The 21,621-nt window shown below is 39.7% G+C and overlaps 1 long non-coding RNA gene across 1 annotated transcript in view; it reads left to right on the top strand.

Moving 5' to 3' along the window:
* Positions 1-985: 985 nt before the first annotated feature.
* The window catches only part of LOC115343193, a 62,831-nt gene continuing 42,195 nt past the window's right edge, over positions 986-21,621 (top strand). Inside the window, exon 1 of the long non-coding RNA XR_003924022.1 lies at positions 986-1,189. This is a non-coding gene — a long non-coding RNA (uncharacterized LOC115343193). The remainder of the gene's footprint in view (positions 1,190-21,621) is intronic.

Raw genomic sequence — 21,621 nt, 5'->3', positions numbered from 1 at the left:
CGCAGACCCTGAAACCTTTCCGGACTGCGCCAAAGCTGCGTCTGGACACGTAGTGACATATTTTCCAGCCCGACGTCCACTTAAATCGGTGGAGTCCCATCTTTATTTAGTGGCGGCTGACTCAGGACGTTTATCTTCGTAGCTCAGAGGCCAGCCTGACGCGGGACCCCATCCCCGATGCGCACACCCCTACCCACCAACCTGCCGGGTGTCTAGGTTCGGCTGTGGTTCAGAAGGTCCTATAATTATCCCCAAATTGCCACGCTGCTCGGGCTCCACGGCTCTGTCCTTCTGAAGAAATGGTGGCTTTTTAGCGTGATATAACCCTTCTGGTTGCACATGAAAGGTCCTTTCATTTGAAGGTGGTTTTAGGAGGGCTCTGCAGTTCACGTGGAAGCCCCCTGTGCTCTCTGGATTGTTGCTGAATGACTTCTCCCTCCCAGTTTTCTATTCCTCTTAAAAGAAAAAAAAAAAAAAACAACCAACCCTCTGTTTCCCTGTGGTGGGGCGAAGGCCATAGGAAGGGAACGACTCATCTCTGCCTTTGAGGAACCCACATCTACTCCTTCCTTTGCTTCCATAAAGCCGTCCCTTGCACGGGACCACCGTGAACAAGCAGAGAGGAATGGTGTAGCTGATGGTTCCCAGCTTGCTGACCTTTGCATTGGTTGCAAGTATGAAACCATTGCAGGAATTGTCCATCTCCAAGAGGTGATGCCTCCTTTCTTTAAAAAATTTAACTTTCAATGTGGTATACCCAATAAACAGAAAGTAATGCAGACAGTTAATTAAAATAGATAAAAATCCTGAATCCCAGATGTAGCAACTGGCCTGGATTCTTTGATAAGGGTGAGCAACATCTGGCCTTATTGTGAAATATCATTAAACAAAAATTTCTGAAACATAGTGGCTTTCTGATCCCCCATCTCTTTATTGTTTACACCAGTTTTGTTTTTTTTTCCTGTCATCCTTTATTTAGGCACCCAGAAGGCACCACCACCACTACCACCACCTGGAAGCAGTATTGGTTTCACCTGCTGAGCTAGCTTAGTCCTGCCAGGGAGGCATTTAGGCTATTGCTTTTAAGCTAGCCACTGTACCTACGGTGTTCTGTCTGCATTAAGGCATGGGATTAGTATGCTGGCTGGGTTGGATTTCATGATATGTCCTCTTTTATGCACCCACAGAGGTAGGTATAAGCAGGGTTATAAATGAGGATAATGTTGCCTTTATTTTTTGTAATTTTTTTTCCTTTTTTAAGGATGTGCTGCACCTGTAGTGCTGAATGGGTATCAGTGTTTGCCATTCCTTTTGTTACTTATGAAATCTGGGTTCTTCTTATGTACAGTGAATAATTTTGCCAAATTCTTTTTTTGTGTGTGTTGTAGTCCATTTCAGTGTGCGTAATACTTTCCTGATGTAGTTATCTGAACTGAAGTTGACTAAATGAAATCTCACCACGCTTTGCAAGTTACTTTTCCAGTATAAGCTCCTGTGAAATCCTATGAGAAGTAAACACCACATTTCATGCTTTTGACACTAGATGTGCTGTTCAATAGTTTAAATTAATATAAGTGATAATATTGCCAATCCAAGGCAATTTTTTTCCCTTTTGTGTCATATATGCGTATAGGCAATCGGGAAAATGATTTGAAGTTCTGTTGGTTTGGGTATGTTTCCCTGGTGACTTTATTCATTCTTGGCTAGAACAAGACATCTTGCCTTATGCTTCTCGGGTGTGAACTATGGATTAGATTTAGCAGTCTGATATTATTGTACAATAACTGGGGCCCAGAACCAATACATATTCTTTATATTCCTAATAAACCGGTTTATGCTAGTAAATATTAAGCTATTTCTGGCTTTTCAAGCAAGTGCAAAAGTTGTGAATTTACGGTGGAGTAAAATCTGTTTCAGGAAGGGTAGTGCTCGAGGCACCTGTACCGTCTACAAAAGAATTTCTTTAACTCCTTTGGTTTAGCTTTATTCTGTACCAAAAGTCTGTACTATGAAGGTCAGAGATAGGAGTAGAGGGAAGAATGTTATCCTTTCCAGTTTCTTTGTAGCATTAGTGGGTCTGGGAAAACTTTGTAGCTCTGTGTCCACTTTGGTCATTTCTTTCCAAATTTCATTTGGAAATGAGGGTATCTTGTAGCATCTTTTTCTGTACTTAATTTTTCTTAAAGAGTATCTCCCGATAGACATTCAACAGGATATGCAAGTATAGGCATTGATAGAAAAATCACCTTTATTTCCTGGCATTTATCAGGAACACAGGGAAGGGTTGTGGAAGCTTGTCCACCCTTTATGTAGCAAGAGCTAGGTATGGGCTTCGTGTTCTGCACAACTGTTACGATCAACACCAAAACACATAGGCCAGCTTTCTAGCAACCTAGAGATGGGAAACCAGTACATAAAAGCTAGCCTGCGTGGGTGGTCTGCCAGGTGGGTGTCCAACTGGCTGAACTGCTGAGCAAAAATCACGGCAGCTGACTGTTCAAGGTGTAACCAGCAGCCGACGACTTAGCAGTGCTGCTCCAGGGCAGCTGCCGACGGAGCCCGTGCAATTCTGCAAGTGTTGTCACCACCTGGATGGTGGCATCAGGTGCATGGAGGCTCTGCTCTGAGGTTCTCCACCCTTGTGGGCTTTCAAAAATCATTTGGTAGAGGTTCTGAGCATGGGGGATTTGGGAGATTTTTAGGGTTTTTCTGGAGTGAAGAAGTTATACAAGGTGGACAGTGAGGAGCATGCGTGTGCCTGTTCTTTAAAGGGGGAACTTAAACAGGAAAAGGAAGTTGTCTTGAATTTTTGGCACACTGATAGAATGTAGAGGGCAAGATTAAATTCACGTAGTTCAGGTTAAAAAAAAAAAGTTTCTTTCATAGGAGTTATAGATTTTATATCATTTCTGCCAGGACAGGGAAAGAAAAAGGTACTATCATAGGAGAAAGGTAGAAGGAGGAAGAGGCAGTAATGCTGTGGAGCCATCTTTCCTTTTACTTGCACTACTACAACTAGTCAGACTGATTATTAATGCTATGTTATAGCACTCTGGTCACATTGTTGTTACTGTCCTCAAAACAAGACAGCTTGGCTTTTATTGATCTAAAGCATTGGAACACAAAGCCTGATGTTGTTTCTGCACATAATAAATTAACTAGCACTGTGTGTGTCCTATCATCCCTTAACTTTCATGTTATCTCAGTGTTTTCCTTCAAATTCTGCTTTAAAACAGTCCTTTTCCTACCTTTCTGAAATGTCTAGGGAAATTTAATAAAGGTTAAGTCAGTCACATGTGTACTACTGATGGTTCAGTACAGTTTACTGGCTCGCATCCAGCTGTCCATATCCCTCTCTTGTATTTTGAAATAGGGACTGAATTTTATGTCGCATTTCTATGGCACCCAACGTAATGGAGCACTAGTCCTTGTGCAAAGCCTTGGGGACCTTGGTCAGACAAATTCTTATCCATGAAATATGAAACGTATTCAAAATAACTCAATAGCTCTCTCTATTAACTATTACTATAACCACTAGTTAAATGCATTAGGTGAATTCAGTGATGCAGTTTTGTTTTCAGTAGTTGAAGTTGAATAGTTTCCTTTTGGAAAAATAGATAAGGCACTAGTGAAAGATCTGGTACGACTTACTAAAATATGATGGTGGGTGAACTTTTTATGATACAATAGGGATGTGGGTATAATTAATAGGTTAGGAGTTTGAAAGCCAAGGTAAGTGTGAAGGGAAATACATAATTGAAACAACTTTTGAATCTAGCTGGCTATGGATAAACACTGAAATGTAAAGAAAAGCAGTTATATAACAGCAGAGCATTGCTGAACTTTTCTTGTGAACTTTGCTTGTGTTAACTTGAGATGGGCCATCTCCTGCGGACTCCTCATGGTGCACTGCTCTTTTCTGTGGTTCTGTCAGACTGAATATTATTAGCAAAAAAAGCATTTAAAAATGAAAATATTGCAAGTTGACAACAAAAGTGTGATGCTATTTTAGACTAACCTCCCCCTTCCCCTAACATTGAGTTGGTTCATAAGTATCTGAATTGTTATTTCAACCTATCTGTGGGCACTGGCAAACTTTTTTTATACCTTGTATGTCCTGCTTATATTTTGAAGGGTATTTTTAGAGCTGTGAAGGCCAGAAATATATATGTTGGGGTTTTTCTTTTTCTTTTTTTTTTTCTTCCTTCTTTTAGAGTAAGCTGAGATTCAGGGGCACAAGATGGCAGCATAAGGAAAACTTGCTAACATCAGAAATAGCTGACTTGTCTAAACTAAAAAAAAAAAAGTGAGAGTCCTGGTTAAGTTTTTAAAATTATTTGGGCAGATTTAATAAGATTTAATAAAAATTCTTACTAAGACAATCTATCACTTGATCATCTTAAAAAATCACCTCCTTCTTTCAAAGCCTCAGTGAACTTATATCTTATAAAAATTTGCTTTCTTAACACAAACTTCTTCTTTAATAAACATTTTTGCTAGTTCCTCTCCCCTTCCTCCCCCCAGTTATTTATTTTCATCTGGAGTAAGATCAACAGGAGACTTAGACTTTATAAGGCACTTATACAATAGCTTTTTTTGTGATAAAATGTCCTCTGTATGCCCCTTTAGGAGGTACTTGTCAGGGCACAGTGTGCTGTTTCAAACAGAAAGCTAAGTTATAGCAAATTAAGTACGTCTATGCTGAATTTGGAGATCCCAGTCTCCGACTTTTTTTCACTAGAAATTGCAGCTTTGGTAGAGCCTTTGACTTTACTGGGTAAGAAATTGTAACTGGGTAAGAAATTGTAACTCTTTAGAACCCAAAATAAGAAATGTTCAACATGGGGTTCTTTTTAGCGTTATACTGGTTGTGTTACCACAGTGGGTATTAGAAAACCTTCAGCTGAGATTTATACCTTCATCTCCCCAGTGTACTCCTTTGGTGTGTCTTTATGATTTGCATACTTCATAAGACAATTCCATGATATCTTTGATATTTGTTATGCTATGCTTTGGAGAAATGGTGCTCTGTACAGTCGTTTAGCTTGAGAGTCTGTAGTCTAAGAGGTCTTTCTGGATATGCTAATGTGTAGTAAAATGCTCTCTGTAAGCAAAATTACAAGGTGTTCTGCTTTTGTGGAAATTATTTTGCATCAACTCTGCTTTCTAGAGCTAACCAACAGAGTCCCATTGATCATAGGGGAGCTTGAGGTCTTTGGAAAATGTGTGCTGTTTCTCTGAGGTTTGCGATGCCAATCCATGCAGTTGTGGCAACAATGAGTGATGTAAAAACCAGACACAAAAGTTCTATATTTCCTTTGGTTTTACTACGCAGCACCCTGTGACCATCTACAATGGCTCAAAAAATAAATACTGCGATGGCCAAAGAGACAGCTCTGTGCGTGGACGTCGGCTGCTAAAGGCCGTGGCCGTAAAAACCTTAATCTTGTTATAAGCCACTTGTGACACTGGAATTGTTGTTATTAGTTTGTACAGTGTGTTAGAGTTTTATCGAACATATCACGGGATAACAAAACTCTTTAGTATAAGCTCACACAAAACTCTCATTTTGCTTCATTTCTTTTGGCTTCCTAGCTATGATCTAAAATATAGTGCTTTGCCATACCTTTTCATGCCTCCAATATCTGTCTGCCAACTTGTTAAGCTGTAGTTTGTTGCACATAGAACATATTTAGGAGTAAAAAACCAAACCAAAACAAAAAACCCAAACAAAAAAGGTGATCCATATTCACATTTATTTATACAAGTACCTAAGTATTTCTAATGCCATCTTCTGAAGATGGAAGCTGTCCCATTGATTAAACAGGCTTGGGGCATACTTTAATGCATGTTGCCTTCTAGTTTGCCAATAAAAATATATTAAAGAAATTTGCCATGTAGTAATGGAGAGCTTGAAAGGCAGTCAGATGCAGTTATCTATATATTTTTGCTATGAAATTCTAGACAGCTACATATACTTTCCACTGCCTGCACAGATGCAGGAGGATTGCACTGGTGTTTTGATGTACCACTGGGGCTTTTATTTATCGCCTTTTCCGTATCCCAAAGGGTGCTGCTTTTTCTGTTTAGGAAATAAGTTTGGGAAAACATTGTTGGCCTCTCCTGATTATACTGCAAGTCTTCTGATGTTTGGTGTCTCTTAATTTCAGACCTATCCAATGAACATATATTTTCATTATGACTAATATAAAACAGCAAGCTTCCAACCAAAATCTGGATATGAGACTTGAATGTATTTAAAGGCTCAGAATGAAGGAAGAGGATCTAATTCAGGGATGCTGAGCTTTCTCACCCTTGATCCCTGTCTACTGTCTCTATGTGCATGGTTTTTTTGGGGGGAAAGCAAACAACAACAAAAAAACCCTGAAAGCAAACCTCACGGGGGAACTCCCTGTAATTTCTAGGCTCTACCCCACTGCATGCCGACCAGCAGCCCTGGCCGCATGCAGCGATCCACATTTAAAAGAAATGGAGCATACAGGCTCAGCTGAATACACTGCTTCCAAACAGACTTTGATTAAAAGAATGGCTTAGTTTGAACAGTCTCGGTATGTTATGATCTACGTGCACAAACTGCAATAAAATGATCCAGGTGCACCCGTAGTTTGTGTAGAAGTCTTACACCCACCTGCGATCAGGTGGCTGTCATCTTGCAGCAACATCTGTCCCCTTCTCTCTTTTGGATCACTTTTATGGACCCAGAGTTCTCAGTTGCCCTTTGTAGTTGCAGAGGTAATCAGGAAAAACAATTTCCCCAGCGTCCTTTGCTTTGCTCCTTGCTGTACAAGGTCAGGAGCGCGTCACGATCCCAGATGTAACTTCAGAGGTGAAGAGAGGCATCTTGTTCTTTACTGAGCAGGTCATTACCATCCCCTACCTTCTCACCTGCCACTTAGACCTGTTAAAATGAGAAGCTGACAATGTTCTTTAGATGTAATCTAGAATACTGTAGGTATCTGCACATATTTATAGAAGATATGTATAGCAAAGCTTTTTTTTTTTTTAAATAAGCATATCCCACCCCACATTTTTTTCTGTTTTTCTTTTTTAGTTTTCTCCCCAACTTTGAGGCATAAACAGGGCACTACCTATGGATTTAGTTGGGTATCAGCAGCACAGCCGGTGAAAGAGCTGTGACAGTGATGAGAATGTACACAGATCAGAGATGAGATTATGCAGTTGTCTGTGTCAATTAGTATTTACACTTCATATACAACCAGTTTTTCTTTATCTATATATGTCTCCAAAAAATAAGTGTGTGTCTGTGTCTATACACATATACAAATGATACCCCTCCAGATCTAAAAGCTCTCAAATTTTTCTAAGTTCAGGGAAGGCTGAGCTGTTGTGAGTAGGTCACTAAAACCTGAACCAAGCTGAGTACAGTGCAGAACTTGGTGTGGTTCAGTTGATGCAAGGAATTAATTAATTTCCATGCTGATCTACATTTCCCGTGTTGAGAGACCTTGACATTTTGCTATGTTTGGTACCGCTAAAGGTAGGCAGTATCTGAATTTCAGGGAGATCTGTTTTTATATGAGTGACTTTCCAGCTAACTTGACTGACCTGAAGGTGCCTATCTTTAGCAAAACTCCACCAGATGTGGTTTTTTTGGTATTTGTTCCTTTTAAGACCAATGCAGCAAAATAACTTTGGTCTACCAAGCCATATCTTCAGCATGATGTAAAACACAGACACAGATTGCGTATGATGGAATTATGGAATTTTTAATTTTTTGTGATGTATTTTTTATTTTTAACTTTTTTTTAGATTCCTTGTATCACTCCTCCATTCCTTTCACACTAAATGTTAGTTTTTACTTGTGGTACACAGGCACAGTTTCTTGAATTCAAGTTGGACAATCATCCAAAGTTTAGGGTCTTACTCAAATACACACCTATTCTACTAGAGAGGGTGGATTGGACATGGAATAAAAGACTTGCCCAAATTTCTCAGTAGTTCTTTATAACAGTTACCCTCAAAACATTAGAACAGACCTTCTTTTGAAATACCTTTAATTCATTTTACCATTATTATTCCCAGTTTCATTGTGTCACGAAATGTACCTTGATCGCAAATCCTTTAAATATAAACAAGGGAAAGGCTTACAACTTAAATACTTTCTTAATCAAGCATTTTTTTAATGTTCAATAGATTATTGAATGCTTTGGTAGCTCTTTTAGCTGATATAGAAGAATTTGTATCTTTGTGCAAATGAAAAGAGCTGCTGCCAGCAATGAATTACAGCTGAACTAATGTTAGGGAAAAAAACATCCCTATGGCTTTGGTTTATTCCTGTCTACTGCCAGAGGGAGTTATGCCTCTCTGTACCTTCTCTGATTTTCTGGGTGAATGAAGCACTCTGCAATATGTGAACTTTCAGCTGGGGTTGGCAATGCCGCCTTCTTTTTTTAATGAAGAACGGTACCCCACTCCACTGCAGAAATTACGAATATTAACATGACGTACTGAATTACATGCTGTGGTGTTTCGTCACATGAACTAAACCCCAGCACGTCTGGTATCATTTTAATGAGCATTAGTCCTGTTAGTATGTGAGGCTGCATCTACATTTTTGGCATATTCAGATTCATTTGGGTTTCTCTGGATCTTCAGGTGAGAGACGTGGTTGCTCCTGTTCAAGCGATGTGTTTCAACCACCTCCAAAACCTGGTGCTCCAAAGCTCTGGGTGTGGGATGAGCTAGAAACATGGTTGTTGAACATGCTCAGTGGGGATGGAGGGCAGAGAAAAGTTTACGGGTCTCAGGGAGGCAAATGCTGTTGTTTCTTTGGGGGCTCCCTGTTCGAGGAGTTAATTAATAAAGGCAGAAATACCTCCTTCTGTTCACAGCTCTGTTGAATGGAGGCTTAGTAAAATCCTGCTTGGTCTGTGGAGACCGAACTCCCAAGTCTCACTTACTGTAAATAATGACTTCAGTGCAGCTAGACCGGTGCTTACCCATTTAAGCAGACAGCTGTGTTGGTCCAGCTTTTTTTTATTATTGTTTTAGTGTACCTAATGTATACGGGCACCATGACTATAGGTTGTAGCCAGTAATTTCCTCCTGTGTGCGTGGATGCGTGTTCATGGTGTCCGTTCAGCTTCACCCCGTGGTCTCCGACAGAATAGGTGGAAGATGCTCCTCCGTACAATAGTCTCTTGGAAATGCACCATCATTAGGAGAACTGCTTTTTTTGGAAAATGGCAAAATAGCAATCTCATCATGTAATTGACAACACCTTTAACCGGTAAGTTAATTGTAATTTGTCTTCAAGGTTCAGAGAGTAATGCATTGTTAAAGACATGAATGTGTTTATCAGCATCTATTGTCTTAGCAGCTAATTACCTCAGATAACTCCAGATTTCATGTTAAAATTTGTATGTAAAATAAATCTGAACATGAGTTAGTTGATGGATATATTTCAATTTAAAACCGAAGACTGAAAGTCTTTTCCTTACAGTGACTAAATGTACTGTCTGCTCACAAAATCTGCATAGCAAGTTCCCTTGCCACACATTTCAGTGAAAAGCAGAGTGGGTTTTTTGTCGTTTTTTTTTTTTTTTTTTAAAGGAAAAAAAAAAAAAAAAGAGCTCTTTTAGACTCTTTCCAGTTGATGCTCCATGTTGTGACATGTCATGTAAAACTGCATCTGTTATGTTGAAATAAGAACATAAGAGAGACACTTTGACATGACGAATCACAACACAACTTAACAGCAGGAACATTTAAAACTCAACACGGTTTCGTTGTCAGTAACCCCAGCCCTGATAGAGATGAGGTATTTAGTTGAGCTTCCAGCTTCACTGAATCTATGTTTCTTCCCTAATGAATTTTCCTTGTAACGTCGGGCCCAATCCAGCCATTCTCATAGGCAGAAACTCCTGGTAACTTTTAAATGTTGAAGCCAAGGAAAGTTTTGCCTGAGTGAAGACCTCAGGATCAGGCCCAGGAGTTTTTACCGCCTGTGAAGTATAAAATAGACTCAGATTAAGCTAGCAGACTTGTTATTTGACAGTTTATAAAATATTTTAGTATCTTTTTGGCAGTAGCAGTTTGAATGTTGGCAAATGTACACATTGCTTGCAGTTACAAAACCTTGTAATGAGTATTTTCCACTGTAATAGCAGTGAGTTGAAATTTGGATAAACCACTTAGACTTGTGAACTCTGACATGCATGGTAACTATGTCTTTGCAAAAGAATTTTGTCAAGTATTGGAGCTCCTACTAATAGCACATCCATCTTTCTGCACACTATAAATCTTAAGAAAATTTCTATTACTCTGCAATTTGTCTGGCTTATGCTATTTATTAGCCATTTTATTCTGCTGCTTTAAGAAGTAATGTGATGTTCATTTTATTGCTGGTTCAATAAATTGTTAATTATAATGCAGTGATTGCTGCTGACGTGATTTAAAAGCCACATTAGCACTATAGCATTAAGTTTTAACTATTTTACCCTTCAATTCCCTGTTTATACAACAGTAAAAGGAAAATAGCCTTAGACTAATTTAAAAAATGAAGGTACTTGTATCTATTGATCACATGATATACTAGAAACTTTTGTTGTTTTTTTTAAAAAGGTTACATTCAGGTCTAAAAAGGAAAGAAAATGCATCAACTGAGTGTGGTCTTACTGTTCAGCAAAAAGTGTTCTTAAAGCAAGATTAACCCCAAAGTTAAATTAAAAGAATTACTTAGTTAAATTAGGACAATTGGCATAATATATTAAAGGAACAAAATACCCAGATAAATCATAATCATTTTATAGTTATGCGTAGCTTCTGGTGCCCATTTTGTATAATAATGGAGCATAAGGGAGGCTGAGATTGGAAAGCATACCTATTTTCTCCAAGAATATCGTAAATGGGATTGGGAGAAATCTCCATTTTGCTGATTTAAAGTCAAATCTAATTGCTGCAAGTATAATGATATATCCTTGGCTGAGCACTTAGAGGCACTAGAACTGACTCTGTACCACAAACCACACACAAGTATTGTGGAAGATGAAGAGAACCACGGAAATACTGAACCTGGAGTGAATGGGGACACTTACTGCCCCTTGGAAACATGTATTAGTGTTAGTGCAGTACCCCTGGACACACAGACTGTTGGTGAAAATATCTACCTTTCTTAGTTAAATCATGTGACTTTATTTTTTTTTCTTAGTTGAGCAAACTATACTCACAGAAAAATAGGGAAAAAACAGAACAACTGTGGAAACTGGTATAGAAAGCTGTTATATTTGCACATACACACACATATACATTTTTAATATACATAAAAATAAGCATAAATGGAATTAACGGATCTGAGTGTTGCTGTAATGTTCCTGTGCTTTTGCAGCTCCACAAACACACCACCACCAAAACTAATGTGCAGCTCTCAAACACTGGAAGCTAGAAGTCATTCATTCAAACAAAGCCATTTAAATACACAGAAAAATGTAAATTTTAACTGCCTGTTCCCATATAAATTTGTTGACCCTGCCATAGAGCCATTCCTTCCCGTAGGGGATGCTCGCAATCACGTGCTGTCAGATGGTCAGACTTTCAGGCTACAGCATCTCTGGTGGTGTTAAAGCATTATGTGATCCTTGGTACTCGGATGAGGACAGGTTTAATATGTAATTAATAATACAAGGAAGAAAAAAATAGTAAGATGTGGTTATGAAAAGCTGCCTGGGCTGAGGTTCCCAGCTCATCCCTCCTCTGGCCTTTATTGTGAGCTGCTATGATCTGGTGATAGACAAACCAAAAAATCACAACAAAAGGGCTTTCCTGCTAGTTAGAGATTTGTTGAAAGAAATTAAACACCTAAACTCTTTAGAGAGTCCTAGGAGAGAGAAATCTTATCTTTAGATGTCTAATTGCATCTAAAAATCTGCCTGGAAGGGACCTTCCTACCCCTTGACTAAGTCAGAAATAGTTATTAGCTTGGTGACACCTGTTTTCAAAGGTGGACTCCTTTGAAACTGGAAGTGGTTTTGTTGTAAGAAAAGAACTTAAATTATCTTCTTGAAGAAGGGTCTTTTCCCAAGAGGGAATAGTTTCTGCCAGGATGGTGTATTTAAAAAAACCCAAACAGGACAAAAACAGTGAAAAAGAAAGCAAGCCAAACCAGCAGCCCACCCCACACTTGAATTTTGATAAATCCTAACTTATTTTATTTAATCATCCCTCATGTGATTTGTATATAAGACACTGGTTGAACTGCTTTCAAATAAGGATGAGTCTTGGCACTGGTCATGGTAAAAATTACAGATATACGGAAAAGTTTGACAGCCAGCTAGCTCCAAGATTTCAGACTTTGGGAGCAAAGATCTGAGCTAAGGGACTGATAAAGCTTACTGAGCTGTCATAATATACTTAAAATCCTATACTTGACTTAGTACTGCATGACATTTCAATACAAGAAATTAGGATATAAAAAATTAGTGTAGCCCATATTAAACAGATTTAAAACTGGTAAACTAATTGCAAAAAGTAATTGGGATGTTTTCAGCAGCGTCTCATAGGGATCTAGTCCCGGCCTAAAGCATTTCCACGATATGAGTAATGATCTGGAAAAAACCCTTTCCTCTTAAAGCTTGCGGATCACACAAGAATTAGAGGAGTGATAAATAAAGAAAGGGAAGAGTCATTTATATAATAATCTAGACTATTTTGGAAGACAGAGCCTTGTTATCAGACAGAGCTTCAAAGCTGACTTTGTGCTCTGTCAGAAAACACCGACAAACCAGTGGGGGAAGGTGGTAGTGCTACAAAACCAAGACAAAATCAGGCTCTGAACCTTTCCTACGGAGCAAGAATTTGCCCGTCTCAGTTTTGTAGGATGGCGAGAGGCTCTGGCTGTGGCCACCGCTTGGGAGCGGCGGATGGGGGATGCTCGGGGACTTTGCGCTAATGCCACGCTGGTCCAGGTCCTCGGCATCACCTCGGCTGGCTGAAGAGCCCGGTCGCCCTGGCAGCCTGCCGGGTGGGTTTTTTTACGCTTCAAGCTGGTTTGTGTTAAAGCCTTGTTTTCAACCCCCACGTTTGCAAAGGCTGGTTTGAATTTGTTTGAAGAATTCAGATCGGTTCTAGCTCTACCAGAGTCAAATATGAGGTTGCGGGGAGGGAGGCAGTGCGGCCAGTATGAGGCTTACTCCCAGCCTGGAATGAACACCTTCCCCGCCTCCCCCAGTTAATTAATGCCATGTTACACGAGTGAGTAGGTATCTGGGAGATAGCACATCACCCCTGTGATCACTCCCCAAAACCCCGTGGAGCCCTGTGGTCTGCTTTTGCAAGGCGGCGGTTGTGTTTGCAGAGAGCGAGCTGCTAACAGGGGATCCCTAAAACGTGGTTAACAGTAAGAGAGACCGTCTGCTAAAAGCATCAAGACTGGAGGAAACATAGTATACCTAAGAGCTAAGGGGTAAATCAGATCTATCCCCATGTTTAGGGCTTCCCTACATTATTTATTCCTAAATAAAGGAGAGAAGGCAAGCCTGAACTCATGAAACTCCAGGAATGGATATCTCAGTCATCTGCATAAATAGTGTTGCCCAGCACAGAAAGCTGAACAGCCTGTAATGGAGGGTATAAAAGAAATGGTTAAAAAGGTAGAGTGAAAAGCAAACCGCACGAGTTTACTGAAAACATCAGTTTCTTGTGTGTAGGAAACTCTATCAGGAGAGTAAGGGGAGCGGGGCATAAGTCGATAAAGCCAACACGACGTGCGTCTGCCGTAGCTTTTGAAAAGTGTTCAAACTGTGACTTTGGAAATGCCAATTTACTGTTGGCTCTAAATAGTATGTATAAAGTTATCCACAAAGCCATAAGAGAAAAAGAAACTTCTAATGAACTGTGAAACCAGATGCTTTATGCTGGAGAAGCACATTCTGCAGTCTGCATATTATTATTTTGTTTTGGGGAATGCTGCAGTGTGCTAGGTAATTTCAATTATAGATGCAGGCGTAGTTTGTACCCCAAAGAGTTTATGCTGGGAGGAATATTCCTATTCGTGGTTGGGGGGCGAGGTGGGTATACATTCAACAGAAACAGATTTATGAAAAATAAGTGTATTTTTCAGACTGGAACAGCAGTTTCATTTAGAAACCACACATTGGGTATTTTTGCATGCTAACAGTCAGCCCCCATCTATGAGAAAGGATGTGAGTCTGTACAGATGCTGTAAGGGGTTTGGGCACAAACAGGGTTCGGATGAGAGCTGTAAGAAAGTGTCTGGATGGCCAGCCCAGACACCCTAAAACCTCTCTGGGCTGGGCTGACATCAGGGTCTCTTGTTTGCTAGAAATGTTTGGGACAAATAATATGCCTACGTGATCTGGCTGCAGTAGTCATTATTACGCGAGGTTGAAGTAAAGCAATAGTGACAGCCAATGATGTAATAAGTTCTGTACATGAGCATGAAATAAAGTTTGCTCACGAGAAACATTTTGATCCTTAAAAATTTTGAGCAAAAAGAGGAGAATGTAAAAAAATGTTTGTCTTTAGTATATATGATTGAAGTACCATTGCACCGTAACTGAAATTTCTTGTGGGTTCTTGGAATTAGTTATGACCCAATCACACCTCTAAAATAATATAACAAATAAGGAAAACCAATTTTATGCTGAATTTATTGATGAGCTGACAGAATAGTGAAAACCTGAAGTTGAGATACATCATGAATTATAAAAGGGGCTACATGTATTGAATTATCTACACAGAGTAGAAAAAGTGAGATACAGAAATATGTTCTGATTAATAAGACAGGGAAATGGTGCAAAACAGATACATGGCATTCCATTTTGCCTTATGATTATGTATGATGTCATTATAAAACACTGGGATTTTTGTATTAGGTGATTAGAGACCAAATTATCAGCTTAACTTTTTCTAAACTTCATCTTAATCTATATAATTTTAAATACCATGGGTAGTAGGCTCCAACAAGCAGTTCCTGAAGCAAATGCTGCAATCGGAGTAACAGTACAAAGAGGAATTTAAAAACAAACAAACAAACAAAAAACCTGAGACACTTTTCTGATTTATACATCAGATTCTGATTTTTTAATAGTCACTTCTGATGTGTAACTTCTATTGTAGACCACGTTACAAAAAATAGGAGAAATACATTGTCTCACTTTATTGCTTATGTTCCGATAGATTGGACTATAAGCAGTAGCAAGCTAGTTTGGGGAAGGATGAGGTAGGTACGAAGAAGGAGACAGATTATATGGTATGTAGAAATAACAGAGGAAATCTAAATATAATGGTCTGTATAGATAAAAGCCAATTAAAAAAAAATTATTATTTTTATATGAGTAGAAAAAACTAGGAAGGAAACAATGTTCAGCACTGACTGCAAAATGGAATGTGTTAGGCAAGCAGAAAAAAATCTGAAAGTGAGACAGGCTTTGAAAAGCCTAGAAAGGAAGGATGGAGAGCTTGATTTGAAGTAGTTCCAGCTGAAGGAGGTCTGTGTGGCTACGACTGCATCATTAAAGTGCCATTAATTGTGCTTGATGCCAACACTTTGGGTGGATCGGAGGAACGCAGACTGAGAATTCACACAGGCAAGAGGGACAAGGTTAAAGAAATGATGATAGGAGGTTTTGAAAGCTCCATGACTATTTTTGATTTTGCTGCAGCAGGAATATTTGCTTTCTTTGCTGTACTTGAGTACTGGGCACTTCTATTTCTGGAAATGCCCCAAGAACGTCATTCAAACTATTTCAAAACTCAGGAAAATTTTCTGAGTAGTTTTCAGTTTGCACTGCAGTTTCACTTGTCTCTTATTTCCGAGACTGGTTTAGCCATCTCTGATGAAAAGCAATAGATCCTGTAGATAAATTCACATGTAATCTTTATGGAAATGAATAGTTGTTTGTCCATTGACCAAAACTACTTTGTTTTCATCTTTGCATCTTCATTTTAATCTTCAATTTAAATTAGGTCAAGGGTAGTGTTCCTTAGCAAGATGTTTTTTTTTTCTTTTTTTCACCAGCATTATCTGAAAAATAGGAGGAGGGAAAGTCTACTCTTCAGCATTGAGATGTCTGATGCCAGTTTGATTTTGTATTTTAGTGCTTTTAGCAAGTGTCATTTACTCATTCCATTCAGGTTTTATCCTTTTTTTAATTTGTCTTTTGTGTGACACATTGAAAAATGCTTATATTAACGTGTGTGCTATTTGCTAAATTAAATATATACATAAAGAGAAACCACTATTTTGCTTTACTGAAGACTGTACCTGTTTTAAAATACTTAGTGAATTCTTAGATGCCCAAAGTTTCAGAAAACGATATGACAACCAGGAATATTGAATGTGTTTCATTTACAAGTTAAGTAAGAATACAAAAATATTCTCACTTTAGCCATGGTAAAAACAAGGTATGAATTAACAATACAAGTAGAGAGGGAAGAGCATAGATATAGGAAATATAGCTGGGAGGCAGGATCAACTCTACCTAAATCATTCATGACAGATACTTGTCTAACTTGCTCTTTAAATCTTCGGTGATGGAGTTTCCACAATCTGTATAGGCTCTTTTTGCTAATGTCTAACCAAAATCTCCTTCTCAGCAGTTCAAGCCTGTTACTAGTTATTCTGTTTGAAGTGGACACGCCGAGCAATTCCTTTGCAGCTACCAACCATCTATGTACAAACTTACTACTGCTTATTCTTCCCTTTAGGTTAAATCATCTCAGTTATTATCGTTTTTATACAGATCATGTTTTCCAGGCCAACCAGCCTTTTGTTTCTTATCTCAAGAGTTAAGGTAAGGGAATAATTACTAGATGAACAATTACATAAAAATGAGTAGTGCTTAAGCCAGGTAAATATTCAAGCCACAAACAATCAAATATAATAATTAGAAATGAGTGCAGATATTTGGGGTTTGTTTCTGTGTGTGTGTGTGTGTGTTTATTTTTATTAGACTTTGCCCTGAATATATGTGGTCCAATATCATACCCCACTCTGTCCTTTGGTTATGTGGGATGGGGATGGACTGTTTTGAAACTGGGGACAGTCTTTTATCCTTAAGCCTGTTGATTCTATCAACAAATGCAATGCTGAATCAGGTGGCATTCAAAACACCTCTCTGAAAGCATTCTGAAACAACTATTTTTAATATAAACTGGTTTTGCAGAAGGCAAAAGGGCCTTCACAGCAGAACTGGAAGAGTAGGGTGCAGGGCACTTGTCCTCTGTCTCTTGCTTTCCCCTCTCCTGTCACTTTGTGTAGGAAACCATCACTAGTGGCTGAGACCCATGTCCTAAAGGCTATGGAGGACCATAATTTTTAGGATCTGACAACTTTGTTTAAAAAAGAAAGCAGAGAAGTTCATGGCAAAAAATTTGATTTGCACTTTCATATATATGACACAGACTATGAACTTAAAAAAAAAAAACAAAACAACTTGCCAGATTTTTGCATGCTTAAGGAAAAATAATGGTTGAATATTCTTTTACACATATTAATCCCAGGAAAATTAATTTGTGAGGGAGAGAAAAAAATACCTCATGTACATTTCCGGTCCTAGAAAGAAAATAAAGTCCATTCATTTTTGTGTTCATATAACACACACACACACACACTTAAGTTACCAGACAAGCACTTAGCTATTGAGATGATCTTTGAGATATTTGCTAAATGATTGTATTTAAAATAGAGTTTTGTTTTGTTTTTCTTTTCAAAGTTCCCTGTTCCATTCACCATCTATTTTTGGCCATGATTTTTGTATTTAAATTTAGGGTTTGCTATTTTTATTGAATCTAATAGTTGAATTGCTGCCTCTTGTACCAAAAGAGTGGGCTTCTAAGACTGGTAGTGTCCCATTTTGGAATATCCTGAGCAATTAGCAGCATTGCATTTACCAAAAGTGCACGTTAGAAACTGGAAAGTTATTTTATTTTATTTTGCGAACTTTAGCTTTCTGTCTCAAGAAATGTGCTACTTGAGTAAGGAAACCCAGCTTCTGGGGCACAAAGGCCCTGCAGCACGCTCCCAGGCTGGCAGGGAGCGGAGTTTGACTTTCCAACCGTGGGCAAATTCATCTCCTGATGCAAGAGGATGGTCCCCCCGCTCCACAGTCAACACAGCTTAAAACTGCGTCCTCAGAAATCTGTTTACTCATCACTTTAGTCTTCCTTGAGCATGCCTAAGTAAAAAATAGATTATCCCCCAGGATAGGATTTGCCTTATCTGACTTCTGGTGTTTGCAACGCAGACTTCTACAGCCGAGCTAATCACCCAACTGCCCTCTGAGTCAGGGAAAGAAATGGGCACTCCCCGAGCACGCTTCCCATCAGCTTTTGCTGAGATTTCCTTTTATACTCCCAGCTATGGTTACAAAATGAGGAGATAAGTCTGGGTTTTTGCTTACTTGTTTTAAAGCAGATTTGCGGACAGGTGCTGACCTGGTCTGGTTCATCTGACTTGATCAATGTATGAACCTGAATGTTGTTGTTGAACGTATACGCAGAACAAAAATTTGGAGCAACGTTGTCTTGATCCAGGGGTCAACGGCTGCATGTCGGAGTTTTCCCACAAAAACCCGAGTGCAATATTCCATTTCCCATGTCCTTGTACATAACAGGCAGCTTTCAACCACAAATGTTGCTGGAATGTGTCAATAAGCAAAGTTTAACAAAGTTCCTATTGTGGATATAATTTCTGATAGGGTGCAAAAAGGGCTTTGCCTTAGGAAGAGCAACGACAAACTCAGGCTGAAGCTAAAGGAACTACCCTCTTGCAGTGCAAAAACTTTTTCGACATAATGTGGTCCTCTGTTCTGCTCTTCGGGACACTATTGCAGGTAGTGAATGGGATGAATCCCTTTGCCACTGCAGGCACATCGCCCTCTTATTTCAGTGCCATCGCCTTCAGGAGAGTCGGGTTTATTAGTTTATTCCCAGTTAATAAAATATTTTGTTATTGTTGTTAAAATGCAATTACTTCAGTTGGGTGGTAAAAATGGAGCAAAAATATTACAGGCAAAAATTCCTATGTAGTGCTTGTCAAAGTGTCAGTGACCCTCAAAGGTTTGTCCATTTATCGTAAATGGCTCTGTTAATACATATCGTCCCCAACACTTAGACCTGCGTTTGCTTTAATGCTTTATTCAAAACCGTAGCACAACAATAACGACAATAGGGTATAAATACTTTATAAGACATCTATTGTCATCTATTTATCATTTATAACACGCAGCAAAAGCATTATAAAACATTTATTATGCATTTGTAGGTAGCATTTTGTCACTAGCGCCATGCATTCGGGATGCAGCGCTCATCTCCGCCTCGCCGGCAGGTAACCTGCCTGCTGCAGAGGGACCGGGGGAAGAGGTTGAAGACGGCGAGCCCAACCGCGACAGCGCGGCATCACGGTACCGCGACAGCGCGGCATCACGGTGCCGCGCCGCGGAGGGGAGAAGGAGAGGCGGGGGGGGAGCCGGGTTCATCCTCAAACACGATGTAGACGGGAGGAAAGGTCCGTGCGAGGGATGAGATGAAAGATTTAGGAGTGTTTTTTAGCATGACGCACACGTTCATTTCGAACGCCGTTGTAGAGCAATCCTGCTCTTGCTGCGGGATGCTGGCGCGGCGCTCCTGCTTGCACAGCGGCCGCCGGGCTTTGCTCCGGCTGTGCGTCGGGCACTGCTGTTGCAGAAAGGCACCCGGGAGCTTCGGGGAGCAAAATTCAGGTGCTATTTGGTCAGGAGAGACAAATAACATTTGACTGCTTTTTCTTATTTGCATTGCAGCTGTTTCTTATTCCCCGTGTGAGATGCGGTATCAAAGCACTCCTCCAGAGGAAAAATCCCTACTATTATAATTTTTTCATTACAGCTTAAACATTTTCAGTTTTAAAAGAAGAAGAAGAAGAAAAAAAGATAATTTGCTTGATCTGATTTCTGATGCATTTTGTTCAGTGTTATGTAGCCACATTTTTCTGTAGGAAATTTGATACATTACTTTAAGTTAACTACATACAAGAGAATACTAAATAAATTCACTTTATGTGCTTCCCTAATTAGTTTTCAGTCATGTAATTCTCTTCAATATAGAGTTGAGAAATCCCCAAGTCTACCTTGATGTAGTTAGTGTCACATACACTGATCATGTGAAATTGAATTTGAATTTACTACTAATATTTAAACACGAAAGCTGACTTGAACCATATTTCCCCCTTGGATATAGATGTCACTGCTCTCTGTAATGACTAGCATTATGTTGAATACTTAAGCCAAGAACAACCAAGTTACAGGAACAGGACATTAATCTTAGAGAACTGTTGAATTTCATGCTTTAGACAATACAGTGTCTTAGCATTACCGCTTACACTTTAATTACTCGAGACAACTATTTTGCAATATGTATTGCTTGAGTATATTTTGTAGAGATGGAGTGGGAATATAGATATCAGCAGGATGTCGTGGAGAACTGGGTAGACTGAGTGCACAATACTACGTTATTTGTGGTCTATAACCTTCAGCTGTTGAATGCACAAGGTCTAACAAGTTCCTGTACAGATCTCCCTGACTTTGCCCCCAGATCTGAGGGTGTCCGTGGGGCCTGTGGGTGTGTGCCAGACCCACGTTTGGGGGGAGAGGGAGACGCTGAGTGCCTGCTCCCTGCAGGGTTTGGTGCCGTGCTGCTCCTGTGTCTCTTGCAGCTCTTTTGCATGACTTAAATAATCTCACGCCTTAAAATCTAAAGCTCGGTGTCGCTTCGGGGTCTCTCCCCCACCTGTGGGGACACTGAGGCTTTAGGGAGTCCATCAGGAACCATTTGCAAAGACCCTGATTAAATCAAACTTCTTCTGGAGTTTCTTTCTGCAGCCTCTGGGGTGCTATAGTTGGAGAGATGGGGTGGGTACTGCTGGACTTCGCACTTGTGGCCCAATTTATGTTGCTGCTTGATTAATTCCTTACCTGAGTGGATACAAATACGTGGATGACTTTAAAGTACCCTGCAGTATGGACTTTCTTGGCTCTGTTGGCACTCGCTGTTTGCAGATCACATCATATAGAAAGATATAGGGAGGGAAAAAAGAAGATGGAGCAGGAGAAAGCAGAACTTTGAAACCGGGCTGTTGAATTTCTCTGAAAATAGGAAAAGCAGATGAGATTTAAGTCCTTCACAGTATACATGAAAAGGATGATTACCACTGAAAGATGTATATGGTGAGAACGCAATGAAACCCAGGCCAATTACCATGGGCACAATAACCACCCATAATAGAGCAAAAATGTGTCGGCCTCTGGGATTGCGAGGGGGTGCCCCCGCTGTGGGGCAGGGGAAGGGGCTGCAATTCCCTCCCGGTGCAGGGTCGGTCCCAAGGGCAGACCAGAGCAGCAACAGGCAAATTGCCCCACGCCTTGTGCTGCTCAGAAAATTTCCCTCTGACTTCAGCAGAGGATAAATGAAGGAGCTGGATAGGCTGATTGCTATGGAGATCTTTACACTTTTCTCCCTACAGTGATCAAATAGGAAAGAAATAAAGACACGGAGGAAATCCCCAAAGAACTATAAAATGAAGTAGAAAACTTTCCACTGTATGTACAAAGGGAGAGTCAGGAGCTGGGTCACTATTTTTTCTGT

This window comes from Aquila chrysaetos, chromosome 6 (assembly GCF_900496995.4).
Source record: "Aquila chrysaetos chrysaetos chromosome 6, bAquChr1.4, whole genome shotgun sequence".
Classification (NCBI taxonomy): domain Eukaryota; kingdom Metazoa; phylum Chordata; class Aves; order Accipitriformes; family Accipitridae; genus Aquila; species Aquila chrysaetos.
Note: the sequence above shows the minus strand (reverse complement) of the source record. Positions and strands in the feature narration are given on the sequence as shown.